Source organism: Rhodamnia argentea, chromosome 10 (genome assembly GCF_020921035.1).
Source record: "Rhodamnia argentea isolate NSW1041297 chromosome 10, ASM2092103v1, whole genome shotgun sequence".
Taxonomy (NCBI): Eukaryota; Viridiplantae; Streptophyta; class Magnoliopsida; order Myrtales; family Myrtaceae; genus Rhodamnia; species Rhodamnia argentea.
In genome coordinates, this window is record NC_063159.1 from 25,366,787 (window position 1) to 25,387,649 (window position 20,863).

Below are 20,863 nucleotides of genomic sequence, written 5' to 3' on the forward strand. Positions count from 1 at the left end.
TGCAAAAAGCTTAAAACTCTCATCTTCACTTTTCCCGATGTTCAACAAATTAGCCTTGGTAAAGTACCCTCCGATCCCAGCTTCAAAGTGCCGTATAAAGTGCTTTGATAAATCCTCCCGACTTGAGACCCGGTCTAAGTCGATCGACCGGAACCATGCCAATGCGAAGCCCGTCAAACTATGTCCGAAGTTCCGGATTAGCGTTTCATCATCTTCATGATGGCCAACCATTTGGCGGAGATAATATGAGATATGCGCCGGAGGACATCCAGCACCATTATACTTCGTGCGGAAGGTCACCTTCGGGTTCACGCCTTGGGGCGGAACATTTCTAACTTGGGTGATTGGACAATCAACTCTTTTAGCTCATCCATTTCCCTTGACACGTCATCACCTTGCTCTTACAGCAAGGTGATCCTTCGATTTTGTGTCTCCATGGCCCACCGTATCTCCAGAATTTGCATATTCTCTTCTACCACCGTGGTGTTATTCTTAGCCACCAACCGAGATAACTTAGCTATCATGGTCGTCAAATGACGTATATAGGTTTCCAAATTGGCAAGCCGTATATCAACCTCCTAACTTCCTCGTTCATCGTGAGAAATTTCTTAATTCTTAGCTTCATCAACTGTTCCGACGAATTCTTCGCTTTCGGGATCATCCATGCCACCCCAACCGTCGGGAACTATATCTCCGGAATCGACGAAAAAGCTTGGTGGCGCCGAATACAAACTTTAAAGTTGTAACCGCCACTATCCTCTCCGAGGTTATCAACTATCTCGCTTCTTTCTAGACATCTCCCCTCGTAGCTTTCATTGTGAATTCCTCTGCCACCATATCCACGGCCACATACGTTCCTTTAAAAGCGACGTCTTCCATTCTCCCTATGACGCCTAGATTGATTAGTTTTTCCAAGCATTCTTCCTTTTGTTCCTGGAAAATACTTTCTCCTTCCGGGTATTGTGAGGCCGGTGTCAAGATATCCCTCATTTTACTTACATCCACAATAAATTCCAGAACTTCCGCCGGATCATCTTCAAATATCGCGTTCACCTCGCAATGTTCGGGTAGAGGGTTCCGTTGCACATTTGGTTCGATCTTATCAAACTCCAAAACCTTACCATTGATCAAAGCTTGTACCTTATACTTGAGAACGAGACAGTTGTCCACGTTGTGCCCCCTTTCTCCCATGTAGTATACACATGTCTCGGTCTCATCAAACCCGGGGAATCTTGGAGGATTAGTTATGGGTGGTTCCTTTGCAACCAGCCGGTTCTCCAGAAGCATAGGTAATAGTTTGGATAAGGGTCGGGGTAATGGGGTGAAGACAGGTTGGTTTCTTCTTTTTGGTTCCAGCGGCCTAGAGGCGTCCCGGGAAGAAGCTCCTTGGGTAGGGGTTGAAGGCGAGAAATTTTTGGATTTAGGCGGGTTAGGGACAAAGGCCACTTTTCCAGTTTGCTCCCTATTGTTCCTTCTCAAGGGATATTAGTGTCCGAAAGGTGCTTCGGGTATCTTCTTCTCCCTTAGTGCCCATTCGTGACGTTCTGCCACTTTGATCAAGTGAGCGAACGTCCGACACCCAGAGGTGTTCGACTTGTCGAAATACTCAAAGGGCAAAGCCTTAAGGAAGAGGTCTATCGGTTCTTCTTTGGGTACGGGCGGTTTTATCTGCACGACCAATGCTCTCCATCTACGAGCGTAGGCGCGAACGGCCTCATTCTTTCCTTTCACTGTCCTCGGGAGGTATTCCCTAGTAAGGGTAGTCAAAGTATTAAATTTGTATTGCCGAAGAAACTCGTCGCCCAACTTGTCCCAATCGGTGAGTCTTTCTGGCTCAAGCTCAATGAACCATGCCAAGGCTGCCCCAAACAGGCTTTCTTGGAAAGTGTTGACCGGTAGTAGGATGTTATCCGAGAACCGAGACATTCGGCGCAGATAATACTTCAGGTGCGCCTTGGGACACCCGGTCCCATTATACTTCCTCACAAAATATGGTTCCTTGTAATCGGTAGGAACCTCAATCTTTTCAAGTGGTGCGACCTTGTCAAACATCGAGAGTTCATATCCCTGGCTTGCCAAGCATTCTTCGATCTTGGTGAGTCTTTTAATTTCCTCTTCCATTTTGAGGACTTGCTTCTCTTTCTTTTCCGGATCAATCACAACTGGAGGATCCTTAGGTGGTCGCTCCAGATTTAAGGTGTGATTCGCGGCGGGAGCCGGATTAGCATCTGTACCATCTGACGAGCCCGACGGGGCTTGAAAATTAGGATCGACAGGGTATCTCCCCCGACTTGCAATCATCATCGCCTTCATTTCCGCCACCATTGTGGCGATCATATTCATTTGATTCTCCAAGTTACCCACACGAGGTACGAGCTCTTCCTGTTCCATTCTTAATTTGCGCGTCTTGCTACGAGTTCTCGTGTTTATCAATCACCTATTTTTCACAGCATTAAATCGGTATCAAGAGTATTCAAAAATTTGAGATGATCGATCCGTGGTAATTGAATTTTCTATATGTATGCATGAAATGCTCATAAAAAAGGATAATATGCATTTATTACGGACCAAATTGTTCAAAAGTGTTTAAAAGATAACAAGTATGTAAAATCTAGATGGGGAGCAGATCTATCCAAGTCGAGGACGCTTCCACTCTTCTTGCTCTTCTGATCCGTTAGATCCTACGGGTATGGGTCTTCTCCCTCTTGGGACATCCAAAGCTTCGGATCTTCCGGAATGTACGGCTCCACTCCCGGGACATACGGTACTATGTACTCGGGCTCATAGGACTCCACCTCTTCAATGCGAGGAGATACACACTCGGGTACATATGGCTCTACTAATGATTGGCGATACTCCTTAAACTTCCGAATATACTCCTTGGAGACCCTATGGATGTTCATCTCATCATCTAGATAGTCAGGCCATTCAACTTGTTGCAATGGTGAATTCTTCAAAGCATGAAGTATAAGCTTGATTCGGGCTCGATACAGCTTTTTCACCTCCTTAGTTAGCTTTCCCCGTGTCATGTCAAATGAAAAGAATCCGGGACGGACATCCGGTGGCACTTCTTGTAAAACTCTAAATTGCCTCACCACACGAATGGGATAATATGCCACAGCGCCAGTACACCCCAAGAGAGGAATAGGGCTATCTTCAACACTAGTAATACGAGCCTCCAAAATCTTTGGCCAAGTCAAACGCCATCGAATATGCTCGGACTTTAAATTATCTAATAGCTCAACCCACTTCTTGAAAGAGTATTTGGGTACGAGGGATTGACACTTGAGGAAGAATTTAAGAGGGTGAACGTACTCATTGATCTCATAACACCCCACTCGGAGTTGGAAAGTTTTTATATGAGAAACGAACCACATGTGGAGTAGCCCGTTGGATGCTTGGAATATGGCCTTTTTGGAAGTTTTGAAACGGTTTAAGGAGAGAAAGGTTTTAGCGGGAATCATATAGGAATAATTCCAACGACAACATGCTTGTCCGGCTATATGAGCTATAGAAGGGTCAAATGTGGTCCTTGAAGTGGGAAATAAGACGAATGCAAAGAAGGCTAAAATGAACACCTTTCCCAATTTATGACCGGTTTTGGCGGGTAGGGAGGAGTAGTTGTCAAAAAGGAAGGAGAAGGTGAATCTTCCGGAGTTGGACTTATAGACTTTCTCTATTTCAGAGGTTTTAAGATGAAGGAAGCTTGAGAGGGAACGAGTAGAATCCATATCAAGAGAGGGTTGGGCTATATGATCGTCAAACTTGGCCCCAATGATAGCAGAATACTCCTCAAGCGTAGGAGTCAATTCAAGACCTTGGAAATTAAATGTCATCATGCGCATATCCCATGCCTTAGCCAACGCTTGAATGAGGGCCGGTTGATATTCAACTTTGATCAAATCCACCAATCGTCCCAAACGCCCTTCAACGTATGCTTTGTTAATTATGTCGAGGAGATCCCACCATAGAGAAAGCTCCTTGCGCGGTACCGGGATGACTTTGATATCTCCATTCCCCATGATCTAAAAATGCAAAATGATGATCCTAAAGTTAATTACCACGGATTTAACATGAATATGCATGAAATGTGATGCAAATGCACTAACCAAATTCCATGTCATTTTTTGGTAACATGAGGGTCAACTACTCCTACTTGACCCAAATAAGCCAAATAGGGTAGTTATGGACCAAATCTCACCCAAAGATGGCATGTAATTGATTATGGTCGTTTAAGTGTAATCGGGGTAGAAAGTCACTTTTACAACTCAAAAATTTGACAACTCGCGAAATTCATAAGTCTAATACAATAAAGCCCACAGAGATAGGATATGAAAGCCTTAGAGGATGTTTGACCAGTACATGTGAATTGAACATACATAATCGATTCAAAATGTAATGAACCCTAGAAATGCCCCAAAGTCGCACTAAACTAGATAGTCGAAGTAGTGTCCTCATCGGAAGATATCTCCACTATCTCAGGAAATTTGACATCTTCTTCATCATCGGAGGATATGGTGATGACTTCCTTCTTCTTAATCGAGGAGTGCTTTGGGGTCGTCTTGATTGCATGAGGTCGCCTCACCAATTTCATGTATAACTCCCAAATTCTCTTTTTTTTGCGCTTGAGTTCCAAATGTTGTTCACAACGAGTATAATCGCAACTCTCGCTACGAGTGCGGTTCCGTCCATTGAGCTCCCGTCCATGGACAAATCCAAAGACTCAAAAAGTAGCGGGCACTCGGTCCTTGCGTCGAATGGTCCTCCGCTCCCATATGAATACATCGGGGATATCAATATGACTTTGGGGCGCCATCTATCCTAAAAGGAAAATTAACTCTCAACCCCAATCACTTAAACGATCTTACAAGTGTCAATGACATGTCGTGAAAATGCATGATATGCAAAATTTAAATTTACAAGTTTAGAATAAATAGGGTAGAAAGCCTTACCAACCGATGTTACTCTTTTTTTGGTTTTTGGTTTTAGGTATACCAACCATCCATTTCACATGCGCATGAGACAAGTGAAGTTCAACTCTAAAGAAATCAAAAAGGCTTGGGTATGAACCTAAAAAGGTTCCCGCTATATGAATTGATGAGCCGCCCACAAGCGCAATCAAGCAACAAGTGGGTAGGATCATCAATCTCGCATAGTGAGCGGGATCAATAATGGTCAACCCAAGTGCAATCAAACACGGGAGCTTCGCGTACCGATCCCTATCTATGGCGACCTATAAGGGTGATTTCGCGGCTCGGGTTTAGGTGCTTGTGTGTGCAGTGTCGTGATCCTCAAAATATGCAAAACATGCACAATGGTTTATATACAAAACACCGCTTCAATATGTGCGCAAATAAATACACAACCCGAAACACCATATCCGCATCAAAAAGGTTAGCATAGACGCCACCCCTTATAACTCCCATCTGCATCAACATTTAACACTTTTGTTAGTGGACGTACCTCACCTTCAAGAGCATCTCGAGAAAACGGGGTTAGAAAGCACTCAACATTTTTATCGGCTTAAGTTCTCTTAATGGTTTAGCAACCATTCGAGATCCCCAGTGGAGTCGCCAATCTGTCGCGACCCTCCGGAAAATTTTTTGTCATTTCATTCCGGAGCGAGTAGGGTTAACGAGCCGATCCTTTATATAACCCCGGTTGTCGGCGGGATTTTTGGATCGCGGGTCCTTCCCAAGATCCATTAATCGAATCGCGATGTGAAGAAAATTTTATCAAGATTGACCTTAGTGTGGTCGGGTGGCATGTGCGTAGTGTACATGCGTTTGGAGTCGCCACCGATCAATTTATTGGAGGGTATGTTCGGAAAACCCTACCGAGTTGTTGACACACGATTTTTAATCAATTTTCTTTTAGTTTTATTTTCTAAAAAATTCCTAAAAATCCACAAAAAATAAAAAAAATTAAAAATCAACATTGGAAGCCTTGGCCAAGCCTAAGGAACCAATTTGGAACAAAAAATAATTTTTCATATTTTTCATTTTTTAATATTTTCGAAAAATAGGAAAATATTAGAAAATTCATAAAAAATATTTTTCGAGGTCAAAAAAATACATAAAAATGTCCAATATTTTCCTTTTAATTCCCTTTTAATATTGACCTCAAGAAAAATTGAAAATTGAGTTCAATTTTAGGTGTTCCTTCACAACGCCTAGGGTTGAATTTGCACAAAAAATACCAATTGAGTCTTTTTATTTGCAATTTTTGCACATTTTAGGTCTAGACATTCAATTGTAGTCCCTTTGAACTTCAATTTGATCAATTACACCCTCAATCGCACGAATTGCACTGATTGCACAAAATCCCCAAATTATTTGCAATTAAGTCCCTCAACTTGCCAATTTTTTTAAATTAATTTTAATTGAGGGACTTTCGTGGCAAAATTGGACTAGTCCCCTATGTTTTCACACATTTTGAATCAATTGGCATAGGTCTCATGGTCCAATTTGATCGAATTGACACCCAATTGAACTTTTCCCCAATTTGGGCAAATTGAAAAATTTGGGGTTTTCATAGAAATTGAGGTGAATTTTTGGGCAAAGTTGCACTTTTAGATAATGTTCAGGCCCTTGAGTCCAATTTTAAAGTTTAATTGCAAAAATTCCCAGCCAATTTTGTTTAATTTTGAAAATTACATGAAATTCACTGTTCGAACCGGTTCGGACCGGTCTGACCTTCGGTCGGACCGGTCGAACCGGTCCAAACAGTGTCGTCTTCCCCAAATTCACCCGTGCCATTTGCAGGTTCAACGGTGGACTTTGACGATCAAATTGGAGTTCAATTCGTGCCTAATTGGATCAATAAAGGTGGGGCTTTTGTTCATCGAGTCAAGGTCCGTTGATTGCCACCGGCGGCACGGCCAATGGCCGCCGGGGCGCAACGGAATCGATGGTCAAAGCTCCCGGCGTCTGAAAGTCAACAATTTCAAAACCAAATGCAATTCACGCTCGTTTTCAACTCAACGGACATCAAACGGCCTTGGACGGAATCTTGGTGATTCCGTCACCGTCCGGCGAGCCAAAAGCCGCGTGATTGGCACGTGGGAGCCTCGGCCGACTCATATACGTACGCGCGAAATTTTGAAAAGTGAGTATAAAAGGCCCGGGGGAAGATTCGTGAAAGGAGAGGCTCATTTGGTTCGTCTCGCACCAGAATAGAGAGAGAAAAAGAGAGAGAGTAGAGCGAGAAGGTCTCGCGGTCACCATTGCCGCTCATCGGAGCTCGAGCTGCTCATCGTTCGGCCAATCAATCCAGGTTGAATCGAAGCACGAGACCACTTCCAGAAGCTTCACACAGGTGCCAAAAAGCAATCGCACACGTTCAATCGGCCTTGGACCTCCAGAAACGGTAAGCTGAACTTCCAAACTCGGTTACGTACTTCCATGGCATCACGTTGATTCGAGCACGATCCTTGAAATTATTTTGTGCGTTTTTGTTACGGAGCATTGCTGACCTCAATCACATCCTTTTTATGCATTGATTTCGCGCGATAAACCCGAGTCGAACCGCCTCCTTAGCTCGGTCCGGCCGAGCACCGGCCGAGCCATTCTGACCACTGCGAGCTCGATCCGAGCTCGAGGTAAGATCCCTAACCTTCTCATAATGCTCGTCTATGGATTAATTGCCTTGATTTGCTCTAAACCTGTGTGTTCGAACTCTAGATTGAGGTTACGTGTATAGTTCATAACTCGTAATCCGCTCGGTGAAAGCGAATGACTTTAGGATATGTTGATCTAAGAAGCGAGACGAATCGATTGGTGTTGATTTCGTGAGATTTCATTAAAGTTTCGCTGTCCGATGAAGTTGAGTGGTTCTCGGTCGTCCGTTCTCTCGCCGGCGAGAGGTTGAAGATGAGTCAACGTGGCGGTCGGCGGGTCAAATTGGCTGACGTGTCGCGTCCGGATTGGTCCATAGTGTCGGCGACTCGGCTCGGCCATTGGCGCGAGCGGGTTGAGTCGACCTTGATCTAACGGTCCGGATATTTAGGTGAATTTAATTCTGGGCCATTGGATCTGATTTTTGTATTTTTAGATATTAGATATTTTAGATAGAAAATAAAAAAAATCAAAACGGTGCCGTTTAGGGTATAGGAGAATACGTCGGCGTTTTGTAGTTCGGTGGAATGAACGGTGCAGATTAGGTTGGGAATCAATCGCAGCCGTTCAGTGTTTTAATCAATGCGGCGTCGTTTCGTGTAATATGGCTGAAGCGTCGTCGTTTAGTAGTATAAGTGAGTCAACGGCTCAGATCGAGCCTCGGCGTTTAATCGTGGCCGTTCACGGTATTAATGTATGCGACATCGTTTTATCTAAGAGATAGTTGACGGTCTAGATCGATTCTTAGGGCTAATCGTGGCCGTTCATTTGTTCATTGGGCTATGCGGCGTCGTTTTTATGTAGATGGCCGAGACGTCGTCGTTTTTGTACGAGGGCGAGTCGACGGCCGAGATCAAATTTGGGATTGATCTCGGCCGTCCATTCCATTTCTTTTATATTAGAATATCAGAAAATAATTTAGAAAATAGGAAATAAATAGGATAAATACATATACGGTACCGTATTGGCGCTGAGCGGGTCTGTAGGCGGTCGGACCGGGTTGACCCAGTCTGGTTTATTAATAAAAAATAATAAAAAATAAAAAGAAATTTCCAAAAATTCAAAAATTGCAAAAATACTTAGAAAATTCGTAAAAATTCCCGGATTTTCACAAAAAATTTCTAAAAATTCCTAGATTGATTCGGGACTCTTATAGTCTAGATCGAAAATTTTGAGACTTCGAGGGTCGATCTACATCGATCCGGAAAATTCCCAATATTTTTGAAAAATAAATAAAAAATTCAAAAAAATTAGAAAAATTAGAAAAATTCCATAAAATCACAAAAAATGGGAAATGGCCACATTCAACTGGCCCGACCCCAATTTTGTGATTTTCGGGTCCCGAACTCCCAAAAATGACCATTCTACCCTTCCGGGTCTTTCGCCCCAAATTTTTCCGAATCAACCCCGGAACTCAAAACTCGATATTTTTGTGGGTCGATAGGACCGTTTTAGTCTCCTTCATTGGATTGATTGTCCGAATTGATTTTGATTGTTTTGGTTGCACTTTTGATTTTTCTGATTGTGATTGATAGGAATAGAAAATTCCCATCCGCATGTACACTTAGAACTGTTAGAGCCTACCTCACCCGATATCGCATCTGCATGAACTCGTAGGTTAGAAAATCACTCAACATCGGTAACCGAAAGGGCGTCAATGTAAATCTTGGCGTAACCAAGTCCTCGGACCCAAAAATCTCTGGTTTTCGCGGAACCGAACGGTTTCTCCCGACCGCTCGGTAGGGTTTTCCGATCATACCCTCCAATAAATTGATCGGTGGCGACTCCAAAATTGCATGTACATATTACACATGCCACCCGACTACACTAAGGTCAATTTCGATGAAATTTTCTCCGACATCGCGATTCGAGTAATGGGTCTTGGGAGAGACCCGCGATCCCGAAAGATCCCGCGGACAACCGGGGTCTTCCTCATATATAAAAAAGGGATCGGCTCGTTAACCCTCACTCGCCTCCCGCGCATCGACGACGGAGGAGGGTCGCGACAGATCGGCGACTCCACTGGGGACATCATAAGAGGACTTAAGCCGATAAAAATGTTGAGTGCTTTCTAACCCCGTTTTTCTGCAGATGCTCTTGAAGGTGAGGTACGTCCATTAACAAAAGTGTTAAATGTTGGTGCAGATGGGAGTTATAAGGGGTGGCGTCTATGTTAACCCTTTTGATGCAGATATGGTGTTTTGGGTTGTTTGTTTATTTATGCACATATTGAAGCGGTGTTTTGAATATAAATTGTTGTGCATGTCTTGTATATTTTTGAGGATCACGACATTGCACACACAAGCGCCTAAACCCGAGCCGCGAAATCACCTTTTAGGTCGCCATAGATAAGGATCGGTATGCAAAGCTCTTGTGTTTGATTGCACTTGGGTTGACCATATTTGATCCCACTCACTATGCGAGATTGATGATCCTACCCACTTGTTGTTTGATTGCGCTTGTGGGCGGCTCGTCGATTAGTATAGCGGGAGCCTTTTTAGGTTCATACCCGAGCCTTTTGGATTTCTTTAGAGTTGAACCTCACTTGTCTCATGCGCATGTGAAATGGACGGTTGGTATATCTAAAACCAAAAACCAAAAAAAGAGAGTAACACCGGTTGGTAAGGCTTTCTACTCTTTTTATTTTGAACTTGTAAATTTAAATTTTGCATATCATGCATTTTCACGACATATCATCACAATTTGTAAGATCGTTTAAGTGATCGGGGTTGAAGGTCAAATTTTCTTTTTTTTAGGATAAATGGCGCCCCGAAGTCATATTGATGTACCCGACGTATTCACATGGAAGCGGAGGACCGTTCGACGCAAGGACCAAGTACCCGCTACATTTCGGGTTTTCGGATTTGTCCATGGACGGGAGCTCAATGGACGGAACCGCATTCGTAGCGAGAGTTGCGATTATACCCGTTGTGGGCGCCATTTGGAAATCAAGCGTGAAAAGGAGAGAATTTGAGAGTTGTACATGAAATTGGCAAAGAAGCCTCGTGCGACCAAGACGGCCCCAAAACACTCCTCTCTTAAGAAGAAAGAAGTCATCAATATATCCTCCGATGACGAAGAAGATGTTAAGCTTCCCGAGATAGTAGAGATCTCATCCAATGAAGACACTACTTCGACTATCTAATTTAGTACGACTTTGGGGCATTTCTAGGATTCATTACATGTTGAGTCAATTATGTACTTTCGTTGTCCGAACATCTTTAGATTCTATCATTTCTTTTGACTTTATTGTACTAGACTTCTGGATTTTATGAGTGGACAAATTTGGTATTGTAAAAGCGACTTTCTACCCCGATTACACTTAATCGATCCTAATCAAATTACATGCCATCTTTGGGTGAGATTAGGTCTATAACTACCCTATTTGGCCTATTTGGGTCAAATGGGAGTAGTTGACCCTCATGTTACCAAAAGATGACATGGAATTTGGTTAATACATTTGCATCACATTTCATGCATATGCATATTAAAACCGTGGTAATTGACTTTAGGATCATCATTTTTGCATTTTTTTTAGATCATGGGGAATGGAGACATCAAAGTCATCCCAATACCGCGCAAGGAGCTTTCCATATGGTGGGATCGCCTCGACATCATCAATAAGGCCTACGTTGAAGGACGTTTGGGACGGCTAGTAGATCTGATCAAGGTGGAATATCAACCGGCCCTCATCCAAGCACTAGCCAAGACATGGGACGCGCGTACAATGACATTTAACTTCCGAGGGTTAGAATTGACCCATACGCTTGAGGAATACAACGCTATTATCGGGGCCAAGTTTGAAGAACATAGCTCAACCCCCTTTAGACATGGACTCTACTCGTTCGTTATCGAGTTTTCTTCGCCTTAAAACTTCTAAGATTGAAAAAGTTTATAAATACAATTCTAACAAGTTCACCTTCTCATTCCTTTTCGACAATTATTCCTCTTTACCCACCGAAACCGATCACAAATCGAGAAAGGTGTTCATCTTGGCTTTCTTTGCATTCGTCCTATTCCCAACCTCAAGGACCACTTTTGACCCTTCTATAGCCCATATAGCCGGACAAGCATGTTGTCGCTGGAATTATTCGTACATGATCTTAGCTGAGACCTTTCTCTCCCTAAATCGTTCCAAAACTTCGAAAAAGGCCGTTTTCCAAGCATCTAATGGATTACTCCATATGTGGTTCACTTCTCATATAAAGACCTTCCAACTCCGAGTGGGGTGCTATGAGATCAATGAGCACGTTCACCCTCTCGGATCCTTCCTCAAGTGTCAATCCTTTGTACCCAAATACTCGTTTAAGAAGTGGGTTGAGCTATTGGACAATTTGAAGCTCGAACATGTTAAATGGCGTTTGACTTGGCCCAAGATTGTAGAGGCTCGCATTATTGGTGTTGAAGATAGCCCTATTCCCTTACTGGGATGTCTTGGTGCTGTGGCATATTATCCCATTCGCGTGGTAAGGCAATTTGGAGTTCTGCAAGAAGTGCCACCGGATGTTTGTCCCGGGATTTTCTCGTTTGACATGACACGAGGGAAGCTCATCAAGGAGGCAAAGAAGTTGTATCGATCTCGGATCAAGCTCATACTTTACGCTTTGAAGAACTCCCTGTTGACACCTGAATTTTTAGTCAATTTTCCTTTAGTTTTATTTTCTAAAATTTCTCAAAAATTCACAAAAAGTCAAAAACTTAAAAAATTGACATTGGAAGCCTTGGCCAAGCTTAAGGAACCAATTTAGAACAAAAAATAATTTTTCATATTTTTCGCTTTTTTTTTAAATATTTTCGGAAAATAGAAAAATCATAAAAAATACTTTTCGAGGTCATAAAAATACATAAAAATGTCCAATATTTTTCTTTTAATTCCCTTTTAATATTGACCTCAAGAAAAATAAAAAATTGAGTTCAATTTTAGGTGTTCCTTCACAACGCCTAAGGTTGAATTTTCATAAAAAATACCAATTGAGTCTTTTTATTTGCAATTTTTTGCACATTTTAAGTCTAAACATTCAATTGCAGTCCCTTTGAGCTTCAATTTGATCAATTGCACCCTACATCGCGCGAATTGCACGAATTACACAGAAATTCTTAAAAAATTTTGCAATTAAGTCCCTCAACTTTGCAATTTTTGAAATTACTTTCAATTGAGGAACTTTCTATACACAATTAGACCACCCCTAGGGTTTTGACACATTCTGAATTGATTGGCATAGGTTTCGTAGTCCAATTTTATCAAATTGACGCCCAATTGAACTTTTCCCCAATTTGTGCAAATTGAAAAATTTGGGGTTTTCATAGAAATTGAAGTGAAATTTTGAGCAAAATTGCATTTCTAGATAATATTTAGGCCCCTAAGTCCAATTTTGAAGTTTAATTGCAAAAATTCCCAGTCAATTGTGATTAATTTAAAAAATTATGCGAAATTTCTTGTCTGAATCGGTTCAGACCGGTCTGACCGCCGGTCCAGCACAAGATTCGTCTTCCCCAACTCAGCCGCGCCATTTGCAGAATTGAGAGTTGGATTTCGATGATCAAATTGGATATCAATTCGCGACTAATTGAACTAATTGATTTAGGGCTTTTATTCTCCAGGTTGAGGAGCGTCGATTGACGCCGGCGGCGGAGCCAATTGTCGCCGGAACACGGCGGAATGGCCGGTCAAAGATACGGTGGGGCGGAAAGTCAACATTTGCAAAATTGGCCAAATTGAAGCTCGATTTGCAATTGACGGAGAACCAAACGGAACATATCGTGATGTCCATCGCCGTCCGACCTCGGGCGACCAAAAATCACGTGAATAGCACGTGTGGATCATCACCGACTCAAGCTCGCCCGACGCGCCAAAATTCGAAATGCAAGTATAAAAGGGGCGGAGAAGATTCGAGAAGAGAAGAGAGGCTCATTCGGTTCGTGAGACAAAACAGAATAGAGAGAGAGAGAGAGAGAAAGCTAGAGAGAGAAGGTCTCGCGACGTCATTGCCGGAGCTTCGAGCGCAAAGCGTACACCGCTCGCCCGATCATCTCGAGCCACCTCAAGCTGCGAAACCACTTCCAGAAGTTCGCCCGAGGATCAAGGAAGCAATCGTCACCAACCTCACCGCCCGAGACCGCCTAGATCGGTAAGTTGAACTTCCAAACTCAGCTCTGCACTCACATGGCATCACGTCGATTCGAGCACGATCCTTGAAATTACTGTGTGCGTTTTTGTCCTCGAGTATTGCTAATCATCTTCGCATGGTTGTTTTGCTTTGATTTCGTGCAAAAATCCTCAATCGAGCATGTAAAACTTGACCGCCATAGCTCCAACCGTCGAAGCCTACCTAGGAAATTCTAGGTCACGCGAGCTCGATCCGAGCTCGAGGTAAGCCTCTGGAACTTCTATTTGAGTGATTCCGTGAAGGAATTGGATTATTGTGCTCTGTATTGTGTGTTTGAACCGAGCAATGCCGAGACCGTATAAGCTTGATTCCTGTTGATTCCGCGGATAAAATGTCTTGATTTTCGAGTATATTAATCTAGAGGTCAAATGGAGTTGATCGGCATTGGTTTGAGGATATTCCGGCGAGATCTCACCGTTGGATCTCGCCGGAACGTTCTCGGCCGTCCATTTCTGGTCGTCGCGGCGAGGAAGATGAAGATGACGTGGCTTGGTCAAAGGGTCAAAAATTCAGGTGTCGCGTGTAGATTGGTCCAAGTGGTCGCTGACTCGGCTCGGCCGTTGGCGCGCGAGCCGAGTCAGATTTGATCGGATGGTCACCATAAATCGTTGATTTTAATTCTAGGCCGTCGGATTAGCTTTTTCGTATTTTTTAGATATTCGAATATTAGATAGAAATAAAAAAATCAAGCGGCGCCGTTTTACTTAGTGTTAGGCGACGTCGTTTGGCTTCAGACGGAATGAATGGTCGGGATTAGGTCTAGGTTAGATCGTAACCCTCCATTCGCTTAATAGATGCGACGCCGTTTGGGCAATACGGTCAAAAGCGTCGTTGTTTCAGGCTTTAGGAAGAACGAGCGGTCCAGATTAGATCCTAGATGCAATCGTGACCGTCCATGCCTTTAACCCATACGGCGCCGTTTAGATCAAAGATGAAGCGAACGGCTCGGATCGTGTCCCGAGTAAATCGAGACCGTCCATTTTGAAGTGCGATGCGGCGTCGTTTTTGTAACGAGCCCGAGGCGACGTCGTTTCATTTAGTGAGGAGTCGACGGCTGAGATTAATTCTAAGATATGATCTCGGCCGTTCATTCATTATACATATATACGAATATTCGGAAAATAGTTTAGAAAATCAAAAAGAAAATCAAACAAAATAGGAACGGCGCCGTTTTAAGTGTCGCGTGAGTCCACGAGCGGTCGGACCGGGTTGACCGGTTTGACCCGGTCCGGTCTATTAATAAAAAATAAAAAATAATAAAAAGAAATTTCCAAAAATCCAAAAAAAATTGTAAAAATACTTAGAAAATTCATAAAAATTCCCGGATTTTCACAAAAAATTTCTAAAAATTTGTAGATCGATTCGGGACTCATAAAGTCTGGATCAATATTTTTGAGACTTCGAGGGTCAATGAATGTCGATCTGGAAAATTTCCAACTTTTTTAGAAAATAAATAAAAATTCAAAAAAAAATTAGAAAAATTAGAAAAATTCCATAAAATCACAAAAAATGGGAAATTGCCACATTCAACTGGCCCGACCCCAATTTTGTGATTTTCGGGTCCCGAACTTCCAAAAATGACCATTCTACCCTTTTGGGCCTTCCGCCCCCGAATTTTACCGAACCACTCCGAAACCCAAATTTGATATTTTTGTGAATCGATAGATACCTCTTAGGCTCGTTTGCTTGATTTGTTTGATTGATTTGATATTGATTGTTTTGAATGCGCATTTTAATTTTTGATTTTGATTGTTAGAAATAGAAAATTCCCATCTGCATGTATACCTAGAACTGTTAGAACCTACCTCACCCGATATCGCATCTGCATGAATTCCTAGGTTAGAAAAACACTCGACATCGGTAACCGAAAGGGCGTCAATATGAAATTTGGCGTAACCAAGTCCCCGGACCCAATAATCTCTGGTTTTCGCGGAACCGAACGGTTTCTCCCGACCGCCCGGTAAGGTTTTCCGATCGTACCTTCCAATAAATCAATCGGTGGCGACTCCAAATTGCATGTACACCTCGCACATGCCACCCGACCACACAAGGTCAATTTCGATATTTTATAAACTTTACCCGACATCGCGATTCGAGTAATGGGTCTTGGGAGGGACCCGCGATCCCCTAAAAAAAATATAAAAGGGATCGGCTCGTTAACCCTACTCCACCGCCGGAAGATCGATAATTTCCGGGAGGGTCGCGACACTCCCCGTTACAACAAGTTGAATGGCCGGATTATTTGGATGATGAGATGAACATTCATAGAGCCTCCAAGGAGTATATCCAGAAGTTTAAGGAGTATCGCCAATCAATGGTTGAGCCATATGTACCTGAGTGCGTATCTCCTCGCATTGAGGAGGTGGAGTCCTACGAGCCAGAGTACATAGTACCATACGTACCGGGAGTAGAGCCGTACATTCCCGAAGATCCGGAGCAGTGGATGTCAGAAGAAGGAGAACACCCATACTTGTGGGATTCCGATGGATCGGAAGAGCAAGACGAGTGGAAGCGTCCCCTACTTGGATAGATCCATTCCCCCATTTAGATTTTACATATTTGTCGTCTTTTGAAACACTTTTGAACACTTTGGTTTGTAATAAATACATATTATTCCTTTTGTGAGCATTTCATGCATACATATAGAAAAGTCAATTACCACGGATCAACGTCTTCAAATCCTTTAATATTCTCCATGCTGATTTGATGTTCTGAAAACAGGGGAGTGATAAATACGAGGACTCGTAGCAAAACGCGCAAATTAAGGATGGAACAAGAAGAACTCGCACCTCGTGTGGGCAATGCGGAGAATCAAATGAATATGATCGCCACATTGGTGGCGGAGATGAAGGTGATGCTGATCGCTAGTCAGGGGAGATACCCTGTCGATCCTAATTCTCAAGCCCTTGCGGGTCCATCTAATGGAGCGAACGCTAATCCGGCGCCTGCCGCTAATCCCACCCTAAATCCGGAGAAACCGCCTAAGGATCCTCTTGTTGTGATAGATTTGGAAAAGAAGGAGAAACAGGTCCTCAAAATGGAAGAGGAGATCAAAAGGCTTGCTAAGATCGAAGAATGTTTGGCGAGTCAAGGTTATGAACTCTCGAGATTTGATAAGATTGCGCCGTTTGAAAAGATTGAGGTTCCCGCCGATTATAAGGAACCGGATTTTGTTAAGAAATATAATGGGACCGGGTGTCCCAAGGCGCACTTGAAGTATTATTTGCGCCGAATGTCGCAATTCTCCGACAACATCCCACTCTTGGTTAACACCTTCCGGGAAAGCCTATTCGGGGCAGCCACGGCGTGGTTTATTGAATTGGAGCCGGAGAGGCTCGCCGATTGGGACAAACCGGCAGACGAGTTCCTTCGGCAATACAAGTTTAACACTTTGACTGCCCTCACTAGAAAGGACCTTCTGAGAACCGTAAAGGGAAAAGAGCGAGGCCGTTCGCGCCTACGCCCGCAGATGGAGAGCATTGGGCGTGCGGGTAAAGCCGCCCGTCCGGAAGAAGAACTAATAGCACTGTTTCTCAAGGCCCTTCCCTTTGAGTTTTTCGACAAGCCGAACACCTCTGGGTGTCGGACGTTTGCGCACCCGATCAAGGTGGCGTAACGCCATGAGTGGGCACCGAGAGAAAAGAAGATACCCGAAGCCCCTTTCGTACGCCAATACCCTTTGAGAAGGGACAATAGGGAGCAAACTGGAGAAGCAGCCTTTGTCCCTAACTCGCCAAAGCCTAAAAATTTCTCACCTTCTATCCCTACCCAAGGAACGTCCTCCTGGACCGCTTCCAAACCACTAGAATTTAGAAGAAAGAACCAACCTGTTTTCACTCCACTACCCCGACCCTTATCCAAATTATTACCCATGCTACTGGAAAATCGCTTAGTTACAAAAGAGCCACCTAGGGCTCATCCTCTAAGGTTTCCGGGGTTTGATGAGACCCAGACGTGCATATACTATATGGGAGAAAGGGGGCACAATGTGGACGATCGCCTCGCTCTCAAATTCGGGGTGCAAGCATTGATCGATGGAAAGGTACTAGAATTTGATAAGGCTAAACCGAATGTGCAATGTAACCCGTTACCCGAGCATCGCGAAGTAAACGCGATTTTCGGAGGTGAAGAGGAAGAGGTTCTGGAGTTCATAGTGGATATGAGTAAAATGCGGGATGTCTTGACATTGGCCTCACAATACCCGGAAGGAGAGAGTATTTCCCGGGAGCAAAAGGAGACTTGTTTGGAAAAGTTGATCAACTTGGGTGTTATAGGAAGAATGGAAGATGTTACTTTTAAGGGTACTTATGTGGCTGTGGACATGCTATCTGAAGAATTTGCGATGAAACCAACGAGGGGAGCTGTTTGGAAAATACCCTCGGGATATTTGATGAGCATCAAAGATGGCCAAGAAATTGGAGAGATAGACGAATATGAAGTCCGTCTGGATAAAGGACGCAGAGATGATAGAAGATTTATGCGTAAAGCCCTTGAGAGGGGAGAAATAGTTGACAACTTGGGAGAAGATAGTGGCGGTTACAACTTCAAAGTTTTGTACTCGGCGCCCCCAAGCTTTTTCGTTGATTCTGGAGATATAGTCCCCGATGGTTGGGGTGGCATGGATGACCCCGAAAGTGAGGAATTTGTTGGAACGGTCGATGAAGTTAAAGACCGGGCGGCCCCTCGGAATGAACAGGAGAACCGAGAGGTCGATATGCGGGTTTCTAATCTAGAGACGCATATACGTCATTTGACGACTATGGTAGCAGAGTTATCTCGGTTGTTGGCTAAGAATGACGCCACAAGAGTAGAGGAGAATATGCAGATTCTAGAGATACGGCGTGCTATGGAGACGCAAAATCGAAAGATCGCTCTACCGCAAGAGCAAGGAGATGGTGTGTCGAGAAAGATGGATGAATTGAAAGAGCTGATTACGCCACTTACTCAAGCAAGAAATGTTCCGCCCCAAGGCGCGAACCCGAGAGTGATCTTCCTCACAAAATATAATGGCGCTGGGTGTCCTCCGGCGCATATCTCATATTATCTCCGTCAAATGGTTGGCCATCATGAGGATGATGAAACACCGATCCGGAATTTCGGACATAGTCCGGCGGGCCCATGACCGGTGTGGTTCCAATCAATCGATGCGGGTTGGGTCCCAAGTCGGGAAGATTTATCGGAACACTTCATATGTCACTTTGAAGCTGGAATCGGAGGTTATTTCACTAAGGCTAATTTGTTAAATATCGGGAAAAGTGAAGATGAGAGTTTTGAGCTCTTCGCTAGGAGATGGAAGAAACATGCTGTGATGGTGCAACCGTCGCTGTTAGAGAGAGAAATGCTGGAGTTTGTGCTCAAGTCACTTCCGGCTGAATATTTTGACCGCATGTATGCATATACATATTCGTCATTCCAACATCCGGTGGAGACCGGTATGAGAATTGAAGGGATTATCCCGAGAATCGAAGAGAAAGGCGAGAGGGATCTAGATGAAAAAAATGCCATGCTGGTAAAGCCGGGTCCAGAACATAACCCCGATGATGTCCATGAAGATGAGATGATCGGAATGATAGATGCTCCGATTCGTTTTGTCATTGATCCGAATAAGGTAGATAGATGGGAAACATCCACTTCGGAAAAGCCGTCAACCTCTGAATCACCTCGGGAAGAGATCGGACCAAGAAAGATTAAGTTGCCGCATGTTGAGGAGTATAATTCAAGGGCGCTTCACTGGGATTATGGAACGGGCGAGATTGACCCCATAATGAGATCGGGAAGATGTCATCCGCCAAGAGAGGTGGATTCCGAAAAGAAAGTCCCGACTGCAGAAGAAATCGAGAAGTTGCAATCGGTCGTGAGGACTAGTGAATATGAGGTTGTTGATCAACCGAGGAAAATGCCGGCACTGATTTCCTTCTTGGATCTCTTCAAAAATTCTGAAAAGCATAAGAATGCCCTCTTGAAAGTCTTGGATGAGGTGCATGTTCCGGAAACAATTAACGAAGTTCAACTAGGGAACTTCGTAGGTGCTATCCTCTTGAAAGACCGGATATCCTTCTCGGATGAGGATTTCCCAAAAGAGGGGCGTATACATAATAAAGCTCTCTACATCACCGTGAGGTGCCATGGAAAAGAGGTTCCTCACGTTACGATTGACAATGGCTCGACCTTTAACCTATGTCCTCTGAGCACTTTGAGAAGCTTGGAGATAAATGAAGACCTCGTCAAGACATCTAAGGCTACCATCCGATCGTTCGATGGAGTCTCTAAAAATGTTGTAGGAGAGATTGAGCTGGACGTTGCTATTGGGCCGGTAACATTCTCTATACCGTTCCAAGTGTTGGATATCCCTAGCGCTTTCACCCCGCTTCTTGGAAGACCATGGATTCATGTGTCCGGAGCGGTACCTTCCTCCCCGCATCAAAAGTTAAAATTCGTGGTCAAGGGTCGGTTGATCACCGTCCATGGCGAGACAGGACATCGAGCCGCTTTAAAAGGGATGGTCCCATACATCGAACCCTCAAAGGAGGAAGAGCTAAGTTATCATACTTTTGACATCATATCTGTCATGCATGTATCGCGGGATGCAAAAATAGCCGCACCGGAGCTTTCGAAGCCTGTGACCATGGCGGGAAGAGTGCTACTCTCGAATGGATTTATTCCAGGTGCCGGATTAGGGAAGTACGGTCGGGGAATCCTTAACCCTCTGAATTTGAGCTCAAATGATCATAAGGTTGGTCCGGGTTATAATGGAATAGTGAAGAATAATACGTGTCGAGGCCGAGGTCGAAACAATCATTATGGAGACCAAGGAGGCCGTGGACACCAAGGTGGCCGTTTTATAGGCACCGATGCATGGAAAGCTAGAGGAAAAATGTTCATAAACCCCCTATTTGAAGTGTTCTCTAAGGGAGGCAAATGGCTAGAAGATGATGACATCTCTGAAGATGCAGAGCCGGACTTATTCAACCTGTTCCTGGATAATCGGGTGCACGTGATCATCGAGTGGCTGGAGGATGATTTCCCCACCCCTGAGTAAAAGATTCCTTCTGAACTTTACCTTTTAATGTATTTTGATTA